This window comes from Stenella coeruleoalba, assembly GCF_951394435.1.
Source record: "Stenella coeruleoalba genome assembly, chromosome: 15".
Lineage (NCBI taxonomy): Eukaryota > Metazoa > Chordata > Mammalia > Artiodactyla > Delphinidae > Stenella > Stenella coeruleoalba.
The window spans coordinates 83,744,531-83,766,797 of record NC_137161.1 but is presented as its reverse complement, the minus strand read 5'-3'; the positions used below and the strand labels follow the sequence as shown (position 1 = coordinate 83,766,797).

At 42.7% G+C, this 22,267-nt stretch overlaps 1 long non-coding RNA gene across 3 annotated transcripts; it reads right to left on the bottom strand.

The window, feature by feature from the left end:
- Positions 1-1,359: 1,359 nt before the first annotated feature.
- On the bottom strand, positions 1,360-19,287 carry LOC307197789. 3 transcript variants are annotated; one of them, XR_013831504.1, is made up of 6 exons: positions 18,954-19,287; positions 18,389-18,587; positions 17,989-18,135; positions 17,318-17,466; positions 5,991-6,494; positions 1,360-3,346 (listed from the first exon to the last, which is right to left on the bottom strand). It is a non-coding gene; the product is annotated as an uncharacterized lncRNA (long non-coding RNA). The 3 variants fall into 3 exon arrangements; XR_013831506.1 differs by lacking the exon at positions 1,360-3,346 and having other exon boundaries at positions 4,969-6,087; positions 6,371-6,494; XR_013831505.1 differs by lacking the exon at positions 1,360-3,346 and having other exon boundaries at positions 4,969-6,494.
- Between the last annotated feature and the right edge of the window lie 2,980 nt (positions 19,288-22,267).

Genomic DNA, 22,267 nt, shown 5'->3' with positions numbered 1-22,267 from the left:
GAATATGGACTGATATGTTTAAGAAAAGGTATCTTAAGTAATAGAGGACAACCCTAGGATTATATAAGGCCAGCAACAAGACGAAACAGATGCTTTAGATTTAAAAGTATATACTTACAGTTAGGAATGAAATAAGGCATCAGAGACTAAGGTTCTGGTTTTAAGTAAGGTCACTGGAAGGTAAGAATAAAAGCTATAGAAGACAGTTTTCAAAAGAAAATTAAAAATAAGAGGAACTATGGACAGATCAGTATTACAGGTACTTTTCATGGTTGTCAGATACGGAAGAAGAAAAGGATTAGAACCCAAGTAAGTGGAAATAAGGAACGTGAGAAGATTTACAATTTGGAAGAAATGATTTTAGGGTTAGTTTCTGCCACACTGACAATGAAAAGACTAGAACACCTCAGGTAAAGCAGAGAGTAGAGGGCAGACGAGGCGGAGATAGAGGACGTGGGAATTTTTCAGTCACTGGGTAAAGTGAAAACCTTAACTCTTAGGAACAGATGAGGTACGGGGAAGGGACATTGTAAGACCTAGTTCTTGACAAACTCTTCCCAGCAGAGTGATCATGTGATCAAAACTGCTTGCTATTGAAAGACGTCTTAATTTTTGCCAAATTTGAGCACAGAAAATGCTATTTCACTGTCATACTTTTTACTTCTCTTATTACGAATGAAGTTGTAGATATTCTCATTTATCATTTGTGTTTTTGTTTCCCACTTGTGTTTCCTTTTCATGTATGTCTTTTGTCCACTTCTCTGTTGGGTTGTTTGACTTTTTCTTATGAATTGTAGGAGTTCATTATTCAACAAACTTTTATTGAATGCTAAACTGTGGCTGGCACTATCCTAGACAGTGGAAACACAGACATGAAAGAAAACAAACCCTGTTCTCATGAAGTTTACATTCCAGTGGGAGGAAGCAGAAATTAAGTAAAATGAATAATGTATAATGTCTTATTTAAATTTCTGTTTGAGAAAAGCCATGAATGTATTTTGGATATTAAGCCTTTGCTGGTTATATATGTTACAAATAACTTCTCTCACTCTATGCCATGAATTTTGAATTTTTATGGTGTTTTGTAATGAGTGAATGTTCTTAATCTATTTTTTTCTTCTAAAACAGTATTTTTGTGCTGTTTGAGAACCCTTTTATAAGGATTGTACATAGATGATACATATATATCAAGAGCGTACATATATTCCCCTTTTATATAGTTATAAACATATTCCACTATACTTTCTTCTAGAAGTTTTATATATTTTACTTTTAAATTGATTTCTGTATAATGGTAAAAGACAAATGTTTTCTCCATATGAATAATTTTCTCAACAGCACTTATTGAATTACCTCCCCTTTGTCTGTTTCTCACATATCTGATTTCCATATGCGTGGAGCTAGTTCTGGAATCTTCTGATCCGTTTATTATTCTTTTTTTTTTTTTTTTAAGCCCTGCCTTCCCTGGCTCTTAGCCTCATTCTCCCATCTTCAAAGGCACCGATGTTGCATCTCTCTGTGCCTTTATTCAGTAGTCAGGACTTCCTCTGACCACAGCTGGGAAATGTTCTGATTTTTTTTTTTTAATTTATTTATTTTTGGCTGTGTTGGGTCTTCGTTTCTGTGCAAGGGCTTTCTCTGGTTGTGGCAAGTGGGGGACACTCTTCATCGCAGTGCGCGGGCCTCTCACTATCACAGCCTCTCTTGTTGTGGAGCACAGGCTCCAGACGCGCAGGCTCAGTAGTTGTGGCTCACGGGCTTAGTTGCTCCGCGGCATGTGGGATCCTCCCAGACCAGGGCGCGAACCTGTGTCCCCTGCATTAGCAGGCAGATTCTCAACCACTGTGCCACCAGGGAAGCCCCCTGATCCGTTTATTCTTACATTAATATCACACTACAGCCAATAGCTAGCACTGAATTTGAAAGGGCAAGCTCCCCCTAGTTTTTCTTAGCCTTCTAAACTGCTTTGTTTATTTTGGGACGTGGCTATTCCACACAAATTTTAAAATTTTATATCTAATAATCCTAAAATCTTAAGTCCTTTATGTTTTAATTCTATCCTGATAATCAATCCCCACTTCAGTTTTAGACTTAGTTCTCACTTAAATAGCACTCAAAAACAATCTTCTGCTATTTTATACTTTACCATTTCTTGATTAAAGTTCATGTTCTAGAAAATTCTTTACAAAGAATTCACGAAAACAATATTTCCCTGCATTCTTGCATGTTCAACCTTACTGTTGTTACTTTAGCTGAATAACATTTTGTCTACATATAAAATTACTGGGATTTACTTTTAGTTCTTAAGGATTTTGTAATTCTTTCTCCACTGCTTTTAAAAGCACTGGATGTTATTATGGACGTCTGAGATCAACTTGATTTTTTTTCTCCCCCTTAAAAATGACTGGGGAGTTCCCTGGTGGCCTGGTGGTTAGGATTCAGTGCTTTTGCTGTTGTGGCCCAGGTTCAAACCCTGGTCAGGGAACTGAGATCCTGCAAGCCAAGCAGCACAGCCAGAATTTAAAAGAAAAAAGACTTAATTCAAGTGCTGGGGATCTAATGTAGAGCATGGTGACTATAGTTAATAATATGGTATTGTACCCTTGAACGCTGTTGCAAATATATCTGAATCATTCTCACCCCCCCCCCAAAAAAAAACCACACATACAAATTACCTGTTAACTACGTAAGGTGATGGATGTGTTAATTATCTTAATCTTGGTAACCATTCTACAATATATGTACATCAAATCGTCACACTGTATGTTTTAAATATATACAATTATATTTGTCAACATTCCTCAACAAAGTTTTAAAATGACTTAATTCTTTGGTTTTGCAGACCAAAAAGAACCTTTCTTTCTTTAAAAATCTAGTAACTTCCCTAGGATACACCATGGTGGTGACAGTTCTGAGTTAGTTTCCCATAAGTTAGTCCTTTTCATGTAGACTCCAGTCTTCTTTCATACCAGGAAGCTTCTTTGAAATGTATCTCTAAGTATTTGTTCTATTCAATTATCTCTGGCTTTCCACATGGGGGGCTGGATGGTGTGCATGCTGAACCTCCTTTTCCAGTCTTCCACATGTGACCCCTTTAACTGTGCCCCGATTCCCATTCCATCTGCTCACTTCCTGTGCTCCTCTCTTCCAGGCCCCTCACTATGTTTTCAGCTCTTTGTGCTCCTTCCAATTCTACACATTTTTACTGTCAGGATGTTTCTTCTTCCAGTTCATTCCTGAGCACTGGAAGCTTTCAGACAATCTCCTGTGTCTCTTCATCTCTCCCCTCAGTGCTTATATATGGTTCCTTGTGCTTTTGAATCATAAAAGCAATTGCTTCATTAAGCTGTGAAACATTCATAGTGAGATACTTGGTCACAATATGTCTCTCTTCTATGACAATATTTTTCAGGTGCGTGTTCTTCACTTACTAATTTTTTTTTTTTTTTTGCCTTTTCTTTTTTTCTCTTTCTCCCTTTTTTTTTTCTTAGGAAAACATCCATGCATCCTGCACTGGCTGCTTAGGACCAAGGACTTAACATTGTATTTGATTATTTTTTATTTCTCTCTGAAAACCTATGGGCATTTTCACGTGCAAAGTCTTGTTTATCCCCCAAATGCTACAAAGACCAATACTTTACACAGTTAAGGGTTATGTGTGTGATTCCACCCTGAATCCCACTTCTCTGCTTCTCAGAACCAAAGCAGGTAACAAGGAAGTTCCTGCCACAATCTTGTTCGGTCCCTTCCTGATGTTTTACCAAGGGTTAGTCACCTTGCATTTCTTTCTGAGGTCAGCAGCCCTGGAGGTCTCTCTCTGGTTCCAATTCCAGGTGCCTGTACCCAGCTTGATTTTTTATTGCTTTCAACAGTTCTTCCCCTTATGTCATGGTTTCAAGTTTAGCTATTTCTCAGATTTATACAAAATACCAGTCTGCAACTCATTTCTCAATCTCCTAGTTGGTTTTAGATGGTTTACAGGAACGAAGGGGGAAAACGCTGACTTCATATTTCCAATTTCAAACTAGAAATTCATTGTGTCCTTCTTGACAAGCACCTTTCTTGCCCTCCAGACATCTCTCTGGGTTTTCTTCTCTGTTACGCTTGTGACTCCTACGTGTTGTAAGGCTGTGGGTTGCAGCCTCTTTTCCTGTCTATCCACATCCACTGCCCAAGGCCCAGTTATGTCTGCATACCACCTTTCAACTCATGACTTTCAAATTTAATCTGCACTCCTGTCTGTTCTCCAACTCCAGATCTGTATGTCCAAGGGCCTTATCAACATCTAAATTTGAATAATCATCTCAAGTCACTGACGCTTCTCAAAGTCACTTCTTAAAAAATTTGCCCCGAACTGCTCCTCCCCACTTTTCCCATCTCAGTGAACACTTCCCACCCCAGCAGGTTGCTCAGACTAAATACTGAGGTCATCCTCAGCTCCCCACCCCGTTCTCTCACTCCACATCCTACCCAACAGCAAATCCTACTCTCCCAACGTGGAGCCACATTTCATCACGTCTACCCCCTCCCTCACTTCACATCTGAGCCACTGCAAACACCTCTTTGCTGTCGAGAGCTGAAACCGTCAACATCCACACAGCTTACTCTCTGCATTACCATGTCTACTGTTCTACTGTGTTACCGGCAGACTTTCCTGCCCCATGAAACTCATACCCAGGAAAATAAAAGTTGCAAATGATCTTACTGTTCATTTCAGAAGCTTCCTCAAAACCCTTTTAAACAAACTTCTCACCTTTCCCATAGATACTATACTACTTATTCTCCAAGACCTGTCCACAAATCCTAAACTGTTAAATCATAATTCTTACCCAAAAGTTATTAAGCCCCTGAATTAAAAAAAATATACGTTAAACTATACCCTCAAATCTCATAAATAACCTTTGTTCACTCTTTTCCAAGATGCTACGAAGACTGTCAGGGTGAGCAATAAATTAAGATTTGCCTTCACAATGGTGGTGGTCAGTATTTCAGGAGCCAGCATTTCACACTGTCTTTATGCTTTTACTTTGTCCACCACCCTTGTCCCCGTCCCCAATTTCCTCTGCATAGTAGCAAAGAAATTCTTTTAAAACATACTCTTTTGCAGAAATCCAGTAATAGCTACACAACTCGCCCCAAATGAAGTCAAAGCCCTCGCCGTGTCCTGTAACACATCATTTGGCCCCTGGCTACCTGTCTGATGTCACCTCCCACCAGCATCCCTCTCAGGTGCTCCCCTGCCACCACTCTGGCCTCCCTGTTTTCCTCAGAGCACTTCCAACAAACTCCTGCCGCAGGAACTTGGCCCTGTGGCTGTTCCTTCGCCTGGAACCCCCAGGAGCCACATGACTCACCTCCTTCCTTCTTTATCTGCTCTAATGCTGACATCATCAGAAAGGCATTCTCCAACCACCTTTTACAAGAGCACACCCCGCTCTCTATCTCCTGTTTTAGTTCTTTTCACCATTCTCGTCACCACTGGATGTGTAAACTTATTTATTCACGTCTCCTCCTCCTGCTAGCTTGTAAGCTATAGGAGTTCAGGAACAGTGTTTGTTCATTGGTGTATCCCCGACACCAGGAGCGAGGGTGGCACAGAGTAAAAATATCTGCAGAATGAATTAATAAATGCCTGTGGGGAAAACTGAAAAGAAAATAGTCCATGAAAATGGAGAGAAGATGAATACTAGAAAGGAGAAACCAAGAACAAAGGTCAGGAGGCAGGCAGGGGGTCAACACTGGGCACAGAATGGTCACCTTCCCTAAAAGTCAGGCCAGAGAGGAAAGCGCTGGTACTTAAGAGTGGTGGATGGAAATGTGGTTCAGGTTATCTGAGGCAGGCTGGCTCGCCGTTCAGTTACTTCCCAAGGTCTGAAGCTCCTACATAGAAGTACTGAGACAGACACCAAAGGTCTCAACTTCTGGACCAATCCATCTGGGTCTGCTTTTCCAGTGGCTTCTTTTTTTTCACCTGATAATGACTAACTCACCTGGATCACTCCGGCATGGAAATGCTTTTCTCTAATGGCCATGGCTCTTCTCCTTGCTCTAGCTTGAAGATCACCTCTGGTTTGCTGACGCAGTACCCTGTGAGTGAGATACAGGGTTAAGACTTCAGACAAGTTGCTTGGACATCGGGGGCCCTGAAGGACAATGAAGGTGCCGGTTCAGGAGTCACATGATAATGGTGCCCATTTGAACCTTTATTTAGGGACGTGAGAACAGAAGCCTTCTTTCTGTGCTCTATAGCAGCACTCATTTCTGACCCATGAGGTGTGCAGATATCATAAAGCTCCGCCAAGGGCTCGTAAGCTTTGGCGGCTAAGAAACAATGCACACGCTGAGGCGCTATACAGGGAAGACGCCTCACCCACGGAGACCAGCATCACATCCCGGTACAGGGTCCTCCACGTGCAGGTCAGCTGTAGCCTCTCATCCCAGGTGAAGTCCACAGGCACGTCCTTGAATGACACGGATCCCTGGCCAGCACACTTCTGTTCAAGCCAAAGAGATCAGTATTGGGTGATGTGAGAGAGATGGGAAATAATTCTTAACATGTTGATTTTGAGAGTTTACCATAAATATTATATAGGCTGCCTATTCTATACCTTGTTTTGTGGTTTACTTTGTGGGATAAAGTGATATCATAATAGGAAAATCCAGATTGTAGATTAACTTATTAATTCAAACAAAAAAAACTGAAGTTTCTACCATGTGTCTGAAACTATCCTAGCTTGCCAAGAATATTGACCTAAATCAATCTTTTTTGTTTTTCTTTGTTTGCGGTACGCGGGCCTCTCACTATTGTGGCCTCTCCCATTGCAGAGCACAGGCTCCGGACGCACAGGCTCAGTGGCCATGGCTCACAGGCCCAGCCGCTCCACAGCATGTGGGATCTTCCCGGACCGGGTCACGAACCTGTGTCCCCTGCATCGGCAGGCAGACTCTCAACCACTGTGCCACCAGGGAAGCCCCTAAATCAATCATCTTTATTTGGCCTTTAAGAAGCTTAAATCTGGGGAGACGGGCTAAACATGAGTCAGCCTCTCATGCCAGAGCACAACCTAAAACAAGTTAAAGGAAATTTTCAGCTGCCGTGCATTGCGAATAATCACATTGTTAATCACTCAGCATCTCTGTGCTTTGAGTCTCTTCTCTGTTGATTCACTTTGTTACAAAGCAGAAACTAACACACCATTGTAACGCAATTATACTCCAATAAAGATGTTTTAAAAAAAAAAAAAAGCTTAAATCTTGGTAAGGAGAAAAATCATACCTATGAATACTTATCGTGTAATAAGGTATTATTAGAGCTATGCTAGAATCAGTGTTATATAATGTAGGAGATATGACTATTTTGTATTGTCAGGTTGGGATTCACAATAGCAGATCTTCATTAATGTGGTGCAAGCACATACACAAAGTCAAAGAGGTATGAAAAACACACAGCAGTATGACAGGAACAGGGGAACAGGGCAGGGCCACGAGAAGAGGAAGAACTGCAAAGGTGTTCAGCAGCACATTGTGCAGTAATTCTGGACTCATCCGTGTAGTTGAGTGGTCTCCAAAATACTTCATCACCATCCTGGCAGTAAAGTTTTGAGCACCCCCAATTTATTTATTTTTAGTAAGTACTATATACATTCTGCTAATCCACATGATAATAAGCTTAATTTATCTTTTTTTTCCTCATTATAAGTTTAAATGTAATCAACCTGTTTTCCTCCCAATGGAGAAGAAAGCACTGGGATATCTTGTGCCTCCACAGGTGGGAGGTGTGACCACTGAAGAAATGAGGAGCTGGTGAAGACACACATGCAATCACCATGGTAGCTGTAACGTTTACATTAAACAGCAGCAAGGAAGATCTCAAATCAACAACCAAACATTACAATTTAAGGAACTAGAAAAAGAACAAATTAAACCCAAAGCTAGCAGAAAGAAGAAAATAATAAAGATTAGAGCAGATGTAAACAAAATAGGAAACAGAAAAACAGAGAAAATGAAACCAAAAACTGTTTTTTAAAAAAGATGAACAAATTTGACAAACTTTTACCTAGATGGAATAAGAAAAAAAAGGGAAGACTCAAATTACTAAAATCAGAAATGAAGATATGAACGTTACTACCGATTCTGCTGAAGTAAAAAGGATTATGGGAGAGTACTATGAACAACTGTACAATAAATTGGATTACCAAGATGAAATGGAAAAATTTTTAGAAACATAAAATCTACCAAGACTAAATCATGAAGAAAATAGGCACACTGAATACACCTATAACTAGTGTGGAAATTGGGTCAGTAACCAAAAACATCCCGACAAATAAAAGTCCTGGACCATGGCTTCACTGGTTCATTTTACCAAACATTTAAAGAAAAGCTGGGCTTCCCTGGTGGCGCAGTGGTTGAGAGTCTGCCTGCCAATGCAGGGGATACGGGTTTGTGCCCTGGTCTGGGAAGATCCCACATGCCGCGGAGCGGCTAGGCCCATGAGCCATGGTCACTAGGCCTGCATTCCCGGAGCCTCTGTTCCGCAACGGGAGAGGCCACAACAGTGAGAGGCCCGCGTACCGCAAAAAAAGAAAGAAAGAAAGAAAAGCTAATACTGGGACTTCCCTGGCAGTCCAGTGGTTAAGACTCCACGCTTCCACTGCAGGGGGCATGGGTTTGATCCCTGGTCAGGGAACAAAGATTCCACATGCTGTGCAGCACAGCCAAAGAAAGAAAGTAGAGCTAATACAAATCCTTCTCAAACTTTTCCAAAAAATTGAAGAAGAGCGAATGCTTCCTAACTCATTCTATGAGGCCAGCATCACCCTTATAACAAAGCCAGACATAGATGTTGCAAGAAAACTACAGACCAATATCCCTTATAATACTACAAAGCTACAGTACTAAAAATGGTGTGGTACTGGCATAAAAACAAACAGACAAAAGGAATAAAATAGCCCAGAAATAAACCCTCAAATTTATGCTCAAATGCTTTTTGACAAGGTTGTCAAGACCACCCAATGGGGAAAAGATAGTCATTTCAGCAAATGGTACTGGGAATACTGAATATCCACATGCAGAAGAATAAAGTTGGATCTTTACTTAACCTCAAATAAAAAAATTAACTCAAAATGGATCAAAGACCTAAATGTAAGACTTAAAACTATAAAACTTTTAGAAGAAAACAGGGCAAACGCTTCATGACTCAGTATCTGGCTATGATTTCTTGGATATGACACCAAAGGCACAGGGAACAAAAGAAAAAACTGGACTCCCTGAAAACTAAAAATGTTCTGCATCAAAAGACACTATCAGGGCTTCCCTGGTGGCACAGTGGTTAAGAGTCCGCCTGCCGATGCAGGGGACACGGGTTCGTGCCCGGGTCTGGGAAGATCCCACATGCCGCAGAGCGGCTGGGCCTGTGAGCCATGGCCGCTGAGCCTGTGCGTCCGGAGCCTGTGCTCCGCAATGGGAGAGGCCACAACAGTGAGAGGCCCGCGTACCGCAAAAAAAAAAAAAAAAAAAAAAAAAAAAGATACTATCAACAGAGTAAAATGCAACCCACAGAATGGGAGTAAATATCTGCAAATCATTATGTCTGTTAAGGGATTAATATCCAGAATATATAAAGAACCCCTAAAACTAAACACCAAAAACTCCCCGAACATCCAATTCAAAATGGACAAAGGACCTAGACATTGCTCCAAAGAGAATACACAAATAGCCAATAAGCACATGAAAAGATGCTCAATATCACTGATCATTAGTGGAATGTGAATTAAAACTACAATGAAATATCACCTCACACCCATTAGGACGGCTACTATGAAAACAAAAAACACAACAAAACACAACCACCACTACAAAATAACAAGTGCTGGAGAGGATGTGTAGCCATGGGAACTCTTGTGCACTGTTGGTGGGGATGTGAAACAGTACAGCTGTTACAGAAAAGGGTGTGGCAGTTCCTTAAAAAATTAAAAACGGAATTACCATATGACCAAGCAATTCCACTTCTGGGTATATACCCAAAAGAACAGAAAGCAGGATCTTAAAGAAATATCTGGGGCTTCCCTGGTGGCGCAGTGGTTGAGAATCTGCCTGCCAATACAGGGGACACGGGTTCGAGCCCTGGTCTGGGAAGATCCCACGTGCCGCAGAGCAACTAGGCCTGTGAGCCACAACTACTGAGCCTGCGCGTCTGGAGCTTGTGCTCCGCAACAATAGAAGCCGCGACAGTGACAGGCCCGCACACCGCGATGAAGAGTGGCCCCCGCTCGCCACAACTAGAGAAAGCCCACACACAGAAACGAAGACCCAACACAGCCAAAAATAAATAAATAAATAAATAATTTTTTTTAAAAAAAGAAATATCTATACACCCATGTCCATAGCAGCATTACTCACATTAACTAAAATGTGAAAGCAACCCAAGTGTTCACTGACGAATAAATAAGCAAATGTGATATGTATATACAATAGAAAGGAAATTTTCACATATGCCACAACATGGATGAACCTTGAGGACACTATGCTAAGTGAAATAAGACAAGCACAAAAGGACAAATACTACATAAAACCATTTATATGAGATACTTAGAATAGTCAAAATCACAGAGACAGAGAATATAATGATGGTTGCCAGGGGCTAGAAGGAGGAAGGAATGTGAAGTTATCGTTTAATGGGTACAGAGTTTTAACTTTATAAGATAAAGAGTCATGTGGATGGGTGGTAGTGACGGTTGCACAACATTATAAATGTACTTATTTAACACTACTGAATACTTAAAATGGTTAAAGTGATTTTTTTTTATTTTTTGGAGTATAGTTGATTTACAATGTTGTGTTAGTTTCAGGTGTATAGCAAAGTGTATCAATTATACATATACATGTATCCACTCTTTTTTAGATTCTTTTCCTACGTAGACCATTACAGAGTATTGAGTAGAGTTCCCTGTGCTACACAGTAGGTCCTTATTAGTTATCTAAAAATGATAAATTTTATATGTGTATTTTACCACAACAAAAAAACTGGGGGAGTGGGGGGAACTCCATTAAAGATAAGAGTTTGAACACCCCTCCCCACCATGTACATGGATGGAGAAAGACACACCATGATAATACTAATCAAAAGAAAGCAGGAGTGGAGTGGCTATATTATTTTCAGACATAGCAGACTTCAAAGTAAGAAAAGTTATCAAGGATAAAGAAAGTCATTCATAATGATAAAGGGGTCAAATCTCCAAGAAGAGGTAACAATCCTTAACATGTATGCACCTAACAACAAAGTGTCAAATACATCGGCAAAAAGTGATAGAACTACGAGGAGAAACAGATGGAATCTAATGTTGGAGACTTCAACACAGCTCTATCACAAACAGTGGGCAGAAAATCAGTAAAGACACAAAGACAAACCTCATTTTACTGTGCTTCACAGATACTGCCTTTTTTTTTTTAATACGAGTTGAAGGTTTGTGGCAACCCTGCATTGAGCAAGTCTACTGCCGTCATTTTTCTAACAGCATCACTTTTTAAATTAAGTTACGTGCATTTTTTTAGGCATAATGTTATTGCACACTTAACAGACAACAGTACAGTGTAAACATAATGTTTTTTTTGGTTTTTTTGCGGTACTCGGACCTCTCATTGTTGTGGCCTCTCCCGTTGCAGAGCACAGGCTCTGGACACGCAGGCTTAGCGGCCATGGCTCATGGGCCTAGCCACTCCGTGGCATGTGGGATCTTCCCGGACCAGGGCACGAACTCGTGTCCCCTGCATCAGCAGGCAGACTCTCAACCACTGCGCCACCAGGGAAGCCCTGTAAACATAATTTTTACAGGCACTGGAAAACCGAAAAATTTGTGTGACCCATTTCATTATGATATTCGCTTTACTAGGATGGTCTGGAACCAAGCCCACAATATCTCTGAGGTTTGCCTGTAGTTGAACTCAACAACACCATCAGTCAATTGGCTCTAATTGACATCTATAGACTGCTTCATCCAACAAAAGCATAATACACATTCTTCTCAAATTCACATGGAATATTCACCAAGATAGACCACATTCTGGGCCATAAAACACACCTTAATAAATTTAAAAGAACAGAAATCATACAATGTCTAACCTCTCAGACCACAATGGAATTAAACTATAAATCAGTAACAGAAAGATAGCTGAAAAACTCTAAAATACAAGAAGATTAAACAACACATTTCTAAGTAACACATGGGTGAACGAAGAAATCTCAAAAGAAATTTTAAAATATTTTGAACTAAATGAAAATTAAAACACAATTTATTGTGTGAGGCAGCAAAATCAATACTAAATTTATAGCATTGAGTGCATATATTTAGAAAAAAGAAAGATCTAAAATTAGTCATCTGGGCTTCCCTGGTGGTGCAGTGGTTGGGAGTCCACCTGCCGATGCAAGGGACACGGGTTCGTGCCCCGGTCCGGGAGGATCCCACATGCCGTGGAGCGGCTGGGCCTCTGAGCCATGGCCACTAAGCCTGCGTGTCCGGAGCCTTGCTCTGCAGTGGGAGAGGCCACAACAGTGAGAGGCCCGTGTACCACAACAAATAAATAAATAAATAAAATCAGTCATCTAAGATTCCACCTTAGGAAACTATATGAAGAACAAATTAAATCAAAAGTAAGCAGAAGAAAAGAAATAATAGAAACTGGAGTAGAATCAAAATGAAATTTCAAAAGAAACTGAAAATAAGAAATCAATGGAGAAAAATCAATGAAACCAAAAGCCGATTCTTTGAAAAGATCAATAAAATTAATAAACCTCTAGCTAGACTAAGAAAAAGAGAAAACACAAATTACTAATATCAGAAATGAAAGTGGGGATATAACTACAGATCCCATTGACATTAAAATAATAAAGAAATATAATGAGTAACTCTCTGCCCACAAATTTGACAATGATGAAGTGGACCAATCTGTTCAAAGTCACAATCTACCCAACTCACACAAGAACAAATACACAATCTAAATAAGGCTGTATTTTTAAATTGAGTCAATAATTAATAACCTTCCAAAACAAAAAGAACCAAGCCTAGATGGGTTCACTCATAAATTCTACCAAACACTTATGAAAGAAATTATACTAAATATCTACAATCTCTTTCAGAAAATAGAAACAGGGAACAGTTCCTACCTCTTTGTCTCAAGACAAAGACATTACAAGATAATAAAACCACAGACAAATATCTCTCATGAATATAGATGCAAAAATCCTTCACAAAATATAAAAAGAAATACACACCACAATGGGAGAGGCCACAACAGTGAGAGGCTCACATACCGCAAAAAAAAAAAAAAAAAAAAAGAATCCGTTTGCCAACGTAGGGGACATGGGTTCAAACCCTGGTCCAAGAAGATCCCACATGCCGCGGAGCAACTAAGCCTGCGCACCACAACTACTAAGCCTGCGCTCTAGAGCCCACGCTCCACAACTACTGGAGCCCATGCACCATAACTACTGAAGCCCACGCGCCCCAGAGCCCACACACCGCAACTACTGAGCCCATGCGCCTCAACTACAGAAGCCTGTGCGCTCTAGGGCCAGTGTGCCGCAACTACTGAGCCTGCATGCTGCAACTACTGAAGCCTGTGCCCCTAGAGCCCATGCTCCGCAACAAGAGAAGCCACCGCAGTGAGAAGCCCATGCACCACAACGAAGAGTAGCCCCTGCTAGCCGCACCTAGGGAAAGCCCACACACAGCAATGAAGACCCAACACAGCCAAAATAAATAAATAAACTCTCAGTAAACCAGGAACAAAGAGGAACTTCCTCAACTTGATAAAGAAATCTACAAAAGCCTACAGATAACATCATACATAATGGTGAGAAACTAGCAGCTTTCCCACTAATATAAGGAACAAGGCAAGGATGTCCCCTTTCACCACTCCTTTTCAACACTGTACTGGAAGTCCTAGCTAACGCAACAAGACAAGAAAAGGAAACAAAAGGTATACTGATTAGGAAGGAAGAAATAAAACTGTCTTTGTTGTCAGATGACAAAATCGTCTATGTAGAAAATCTGAAAGAATCAACAAAAAAGTCCTGAAACTACTAAGCGATTATAGCAATTTTGCAGGGCACAAGGTTAATATATAAAAAATATATATAAAATATATCATTTTTCTATATAACATCAATGAACAAGTGGAATTTGAAATTAAAAACAGTATCATTTACATTCACTCACCCCCCAAATGAAATACTTATGTATAAATCTAACAAAATACATACAAGATGTATATGAGGAAAACTGTAAAACTCTGATGAAAGAAATAGAGGAACTAAATAAATGGAGAGATATTACATGTTTGTGGACAGGAAGACTCAATGTTACCATGATGTCAGTTCTTCCAAACCTGATCTACAGATTCAATGAAATCTCAAAATCCCAGTCAATTATTTTGTGGATATCAACAAACTGGTTCTAAACTTTTAAAAAGGCAAATGACCCAGAATAGCCAAACAATATTGAAAGAGAGGAACAAGGTTGGAGGACGGACACTACCTGACTTAAAGCCTTACTGTAAAGCTACAGTAATCAAGACAGTGAAAGAATAGACAAATAGATCAATGAAACAAACTGGAGATCCAAGAAATAGACCCACATACATGTAGTCAACTGATCTTTGACAAAGGAACAAAGACAATACAATGGAGCAAAGACAGTCTTTTCAAAAAATGGTGCTGGAATAACTGGACATCCACATGCAAAAAAAATAATCTAAACACAGACTTTACACCCATCACAAAAGTTAACTAAAAATTGATCACAAACTTAACTAAAATACAAAATTACAAAAGTCTTAGAAGATAACACAGGAGAAAATCTGATGACTTTCAGTTTAGCAATCACTTTTTAGACACAGCACCAAGGGCATGATCCATGAAAGAAAGAACTGATAAGCTGTACTCCATTAAAATGAAAAATTTCCACTCTGTCAAAGACACTGTCAAGAGAGTGGAAAGACAAGCCACAAACTGGGAGAAAATATCTGCAACAGACACATCTGATAAAGGACTATTATCCAAAATATACAAAGAACTCTTAAAACTCAACAATAAGAAAACAAACAACCCAAGACTTTAAGGGACTGCTTACCAAAGAAGATATACAGATGACAAACAATAAGCATATGAAAAGATGCTCCACATCACATGTCTTTAGGGAACTGCAAATTACACCAATGAGATTCCACTATACACCTGTTAGAATGCCCAAGATCCAGAACACCGACAACACCAAATGCTGGTGAGGATGTGGAGCAACAGGAATTCTCATTCACTGCTGATGGGAATGCAACATGGCACAGCTACTTTGGGAGATAGTTTGATGTTTGCTTACAAAGATAAACATGCTGTCACCGTACAACCCAGGAATCATGCTCCCTGGTATTCACCCAATGAAGTTAAAAACTTATGTCCACACAAAAACCTGCACACAGATGCTTATGGTAGCCTTACTCTCAACTTCCCAAATTTGGAAGCGACCAAGATGTTCTTCAGTAGGTGAATGGATAAACTGTGGTACATCTAGACAATGGAATACTATTCAGCACTAAAACAAAATGAGCTATCAAGCCATGAAAAGAAGCGAAGAAATCTTAAATGAATATTACTAGGTCAAAAAAAGCCAATCTGAAAAAGCTACATACTGTATGATTCCAACTATACGACATTCTGGAAAAGGCAAAACAATGGAGACAATGAAGTGGTTGGTGGGGGGAGGGGAGGCAGGGAGGGAAGGGAGGGATGAACAGGTGGCGCACAGAGTAGTTTTAAATGCAGTGAAACTACCCTGTATGATACTATAATGGTGAATACATGTGACACATTCATCAAAACCCACAGAATGTACAACACCAAGAGTGAACCCTAATGTAAACTATAGATTTTGGGTGACAATGATGTGTCAGCGTACGTTCATCCACTTTAACAAGCGTACCGTCTGGTGGGGATTGTTGATAATGGGGAAGGCTGTAGGTGTCTGGGGGCAGGTGGTATATGGGAAATCCCTGTACCTTCAGCCCAGCTTTGTTGTAAACCTAATACTGCTCAAACAAACACGAATTCTTACAAAAGCAACAATAACAAACATACTCCACCTTGCATGATCCAAGATACCATTCACAGAAGGGAAAGGAGACCCCAATTCTCCTGGATGGCCCTGCTCTGTATTCAGGTAGGGTGATTATCCAGTCAGAGCAGAGTTTGCTTCCCAAGCCTACCATTTGCTTATTCAGCCACAAACACGTGATGAGCACCTACCAGGAACAAGGCACAGGGTGAGGAACGGAAAATATGAAGATGAACACGGCATGAACATGGACTTTGAAGGGCTAATGGCCTGTCAGCACAGACACAAACAGGTAATTTCCACGCAATGGACAAAGTGCAGTGACAGGGGCAGCAGGGGCATTGTGGAGCACAGAGGGGAAGGGCAATTAATCCAGAGGGGGACAAAGAAAGAGGAGAAGGGCTTCCTGGAAGAGATCTCCCCCAAGTTAGCTCCTGAGAGATGAACTGGAGACTCAGGAAAGGAAGTGGAACAGGGCTCCCAGGTCAGCCTGCAGGACAGAGACGTGAGTGAGATGCACAGGTGGGTGGTAACCGGCTGTGTTCAGGAAGTTATGTCAGGTTTGGGGTCACTGGAGACCACTGTTACATGTTTACTCTTTAAATGTCACCTTCTCTAAACTGTGAACTCCATCAAAAAGGGACCAGGTCTCTACATCGTTTTGAGCAGAGTCTGTGGCACACAGTTCAGTACCTCACACACTAATCAATCACTGTTGAATAAAATGTAGAATATGAGAATTTTTTTAATATTTAATAAAACAAAGAGAAATAAGAAGTGGTTCTGTTCTCAACAGCCTTAATTTCATGATAAGAACTCAGCCTTTCCCCTCTGGAGGGCCAGAAGCTATTCAAGTGGTTTCCATACTGAAGTGGCATCATCTGAATAGCATTTCAGATTCCTCAGGAGGACAAACTTAACCTCGGGGAGAAAGAAGCAAAAACTGTTCCAACAGTGCAGGGGAGAGAAGATGAAGCTCTGATAAGGGGAGAAAGAATTAAGCAGAAAACACAGGTTTAAGAAATGATGACATCTTAAAGGTAGTAGAGCCTAGATGCTACCCAGGATGAGGTGAGGGGTGGGAAGAATAGGATGAATCCCATTTTGGTGGCTTTTTATCTATTTCCACTTTTCCATCTTAACATATGAACACCCTAAAAAAAGCCATGAAATCCACTGGAAAATGAAATAGGGAATAGAGAAAAGAAATACTTCACCTGGGATTTGTTCATTTTCTGTTGTTCTTGGAAGACTGTCAAAACCTGGGAAGGCATTCCTGGAAGAGGAGGAAAGAGGAACAGGATGATGAGAGCTCCTCAACGCTCTTCCTAAAAACTTCCACACGCCAGCTGGGTAACCTTTAATCCTGGAGAAGGAGAGGAAGGTTAACACCTGCCCCTTTGTGACTCCTTAAACCCACAATGTTCCCTACTCCTTTAACTATTTATGTTCCCCTCTCACTAACACAGAAGTATTTAAAGCAGAATTATTAAGCATATGATAGCATCTCAAAATATGAAATATGATGCCTTCATTAAAACATATAGCAGGGGGAAAAACCCTAAAGGCTATTTTGCGTAACTGTTTTTCTACCAAGATGTTAACCCCCTGAGTCCGAGAATCCTCATAAAGTTTTGAAAAAAGGGACAGGTGCCTTAAACTTGTTTTTTTAAAAAGAAAAACTGTTTCTTCTAACTTGCTTTTTCTCAAAAGGATTTTTTTTAATATTTATCTTTTTTTTTTTTAATGGCTGCACCTGGTCTTAATTGCAGCACAGGGGATCTTTAGTTGAAGCATGTGGACTTCTTAGTTGCAGCATGCATGCGGGATCTAGTTCCCTGACCAGGGATCGAACCCGGGCCCCTGCATTGGAAGCATGGACTCTTACCCACTGGACCACCAGGGACATCCTCAAAAGGATTTTTTTAAGAGGAAATGTGTTTCCGTGAGATCGTGTGGACAGCACATGCCAGGACTTCTATGTGCCTCTTACTGATTCTTCACAAGTCATTTCCCCTTTCAGGCTTTTTCCCTTCTGTCAAATGAAAAAAAAAAAAAAAGATAATCCTGGCAAACCGTCTGGGAACTACTACTCTTGACTCTAAGAACAGGAAGGACAGAAACCAGCTTCTGGAAAGAACTGGTGGAGAATGAAGGGAGGGGAGGTTGCCATTGGGGGTGGGGTTAAAGATAAAAGCTTCCCAGCTGCGGAATCCCCCAGCATCCCACCACTCCCGCCACATGTCACACTCAGTCCCAGCTCCCTTCTGTCTTCCAAAGTGACTCACAGCTGATGGTGGTGAAATCACTCAAGCCTCCGCCCTCCGGGCGATACGCTCCTTTTCTGGGTTTCTTCCGCTTCTCTTCTGAAGCTCCGATGCGTCTTGGGTCAGAGGCTAGAGGGAGCGGGGGTTCTTGCCTGTGAGATTCCCGTTCCTGGAGTCCCCCTCCTTCCGGCTCAGTAGAGATGCTCTGTTCCAGTAGAGTCTAGGGGACAAATTCACTTCAGCGGGAACCTGCATCCGGGTGCCATATCTGCCTCTCTGAGAACACGCAGCTCCAGACACCTCAGGCCGCACTTCTACGACCGCAGAGAAGGCTGAGGACAAAGGCGGGCTGGCCGCGGCTTAAGTGCCCTCGGCCCCTGGACGGCACAGCTGCGGGGCGTCTCCGTCGCGGCCGGAGGCTGCTCCGGACAGCGCTGGGCCAGACGGATACCAGTCTAAGGGAACTAAGGAAACCCGGGATGCACACCGCCGCCGCAAGCCTCGGGCACACACGCTTCGGTTACGTATTCGGGCCCGAGGAACGCGCGCCACGCCGCGCCGAGAAGCATCAGGGGGCTAGTCTTACCTCCCCGGGCTGCGAGGCCCGATGGGGTCTGTCGCTCAGTCCTCTGGGCCGCGTTCGGGCCGCCTCGGCGATTACGAGGATGGAGACCCCGCAGCCAGCGCGGCCTCTCCCACAAACGCGGCCCTTCCCGCGCGTTCGCTCGGGACCCCCAGTCTCCCTCCATTCAGTGTGGACGCGGCCCAGGCGGCGCTGCCTCTGCCTCTGCCTCCGCCCCGCGCCCCTCTTCGCAGCCTCTGGAGGCCCGCGCTGAACAGGACGCCGACCTCCAGGGCCTACCGCCCGCCCCACGCGCGGCCGCGCCCAGACAGGCCCGAGACCACCAGGGAGCCCCGCCGAGAACCGACGCGCGCCTGCGCACAGAGCCCGACGCCGCTATAGGTCCTCGGCGAGCTCCGCCCACTGTGGGGCGGGGCCTGCGCGGGGCCCTTCCCTCTCCACCCCCAACCCCCCCCACATCGCCCCAACTCCCACAACCCCGTCGCTCCCCACGTCATCCCCACCTCTCCTAGTCCGACCTCACCTGCCCCTCCCCCTACACGCCCCCGCCCCTACATCACCCGCACAGCACCCTAGCCCCTACCGCTCTGCATCACCATCACCGCCACCTGGAGATGACGGGCCTCCTCGCAGCCGCCAGCTAGAGAGAGATTTAAGAACACAGATGAAAAAGTTAACCAAATTAGCCCAGCCAAGCAATTTTTTTTTTCTTTTTTTTTTTTTTGGCATTGCTGCCGGGCTTGTGGGATGTTAGGTCCCCTACCAGGGATGGAACCCGCCCCGCCGCAGCGAAAGCTTGGAGTCCTTACCACTGGACCGCCAGGGAATTCCCCAAGCAATTTTTTTTTAATGTGAAAGAAAAAGAAGTAACGGGGGTGCAAAATTTAAGATTCAATACACGAAAACTGAAGGTAAGTCAAAATTCACACAAGTGAAGTGGGGTGGGGGGAAGTATCTCACATTCTCCCAGAGATGACTGTGCTGCACCGTTAGGCACGCATCTTTCTGACATTTTTACCATAAGGAAAAAATTCAAAAGGATCATGAGCTAGAGAACAGGCCTAGGAGAAAGGGTATTTAGCACTTTACCAAATGGTAAAGGGGCCTTTGGGATTGGTGGGGAGTATTCAATATACTATGTTAGCTCAACCAGTGACTGCACTCAAATACAATTAGTGTTAAACTCCTAGTTCACACATTAGGATAAATGAGTTTTACCTGGATTCAACATTTTTAAATTCAAAAGAAAATTCTTAAAGCATAGTGAATTTTAGAAATATATAATCAATAGGGAAAACATACGACAACAGAGAAACCATTAAACTAAAAACTGTTTTTATTTTAGAAAGTTACACATTTCAGTTTCAGATTAAAAATTGCAACTAAGTTTAAAGAAAAACTAAGAAAAGGTCTTTATAACATATATAAGAAACAAAGACTTTATAATTTTAATGTATTAGCAGCTTTTATAAATCATTGAGAAGATCAACATTATTGTCACTTCTTTAAGATGTGAAAAGGGAATTAAAAGACAGGATGTATCAATAAGTGAACAATAAATATATTTAAAAGTCTCGTGATAAATAAAAGACATCAAAATTTAAGATATTTTTTGAAAATAAAATTTGAGAAGAATAAAATAATAGGAATATCCAGGACTTCCCTGGTGGCGCAGTGGTTAAGAATCCGCCTGTCAATGCAGGGGACATGGGTTTTATCCCTGATCCGGGAATATCCCACATGCTGCAGAACAACTAAGCCCGTGAGCCACAATTACTGAGCCCGTGAGCCACAACTATGGAAGCCCACGTGCCTAGAGCCCGTGCTCTGCAACAAGAGAATCCAATGCAATGAGAAGCCCACACACTGCAACGAAGAGTAGCCCCCGCTTGATGCAACTAGAGAAAGCCCGCACGCAGCAACGAAGACCTAACGCAACCAAAAATAAGTAAGTAAATAAATAAATAAAAGAACAGAACTTAAGGCCTGTTGGGTTGAGCTACTCAGAATCTGAGGTCAGTGATTTGTCACAGCAAAGCCTAAGACACTGTACCAAGCTCTTCCCACGTGTACCTCACAGCAACCCTATCATGTAGAAGTGCTGCCCTATATATGTGGGGAAACTGAGGCTTTTAGAGGTTCAGTCACCTGCAGAGGTCATAAAACTGTGACCTTTTCCCTCAAATCCAACTCTTAAGCATAACGCCAGATTCGTACCACTAACAAAAGTACCGGTTCCGCCATGCCGCCAGACAAACCTATGGGAGCTCCATCCAAGGGGCCACATCTCTCTTTGACCATGAGGAAGGACAGACATCCAGAATAAAGAGGCCAACTGAGTCAGAAGAAGAAACATGAGCCCGTATTCTCATGATGTCTTCTTCCCTCCTCTTACACCTAAAAAGTGAGAACAGAAGTGAGTAAGGACACAGCTGCATCTCTATCACTTTCCGTCCTTCACCTTTAAGGAGGAGAGGGAAGAAAGCACTCATTCCCTGAGGAAATCCACCTGGACCCTCCCAGAGCTCCCTCTCTGCCCTCCCCCTTGGGGACTAGAGCATCCGATAATGCTCTTTCTCCATATTTACTGAATAAGCTGGATTTCAGCCCAAAGGCTCTGTATCTGTGAGGGACACTGACCCTATTTTTAGGAGAGTCTCGAGGAGCATAGAAAGGGCAGAAATTCAGAGCCACAAGAAAAGCAACCTCGTCCCAGGGCACTCGGTTAAGTTAGGGGGAAAACATTCAACTTTGTTTTGAAAGGAAAAGCATGCACGTGAAGTCCTAGGTAAATTCAGACGCCCAGGCTGGATTCGAACCCCAGAGACCAGGATCTTCCATCACCCCAGGTTGGAGTCCCACTGATGTCCAAGGTCAAGGATCAGAGGCAGAGGTGAGCTCCTCCAGACTTGACTTGGACCCACAGGGGCACTGGGAGGGGTCAAGGCCTCGGCCCGGTTAGGGAGACCCTGCTTGCGGGTCCCCCACCTCTGTGCTCCGTGAGCAGGCCAAGGAGAGGACATCAGCCTGGGCCCGGGAGCAAAAGAGGTCGGGAAAACTGCCGGGACCTGAGGGTAGGCATGCTGGGAGTCACCCCCGGGGTCCTGCCGCTCCCTCCAGAGAGCTGAGCCACCCGCTGGCCTCTGAGCTCCACCGCGGGCTGACTGATGAGGGCCTGGGGGAAGGAAGCAAGATGGCGGCCGGGGAGAAGGCGGGAAGAACTTCAGAGACTCAGCCAATCCAGAGGGAGAATCGTGTGGACAGCCTGCCTCAGCCAATCCTAGGAGAGCAGAATGGCTCTTGGAAACTCTGCCTCA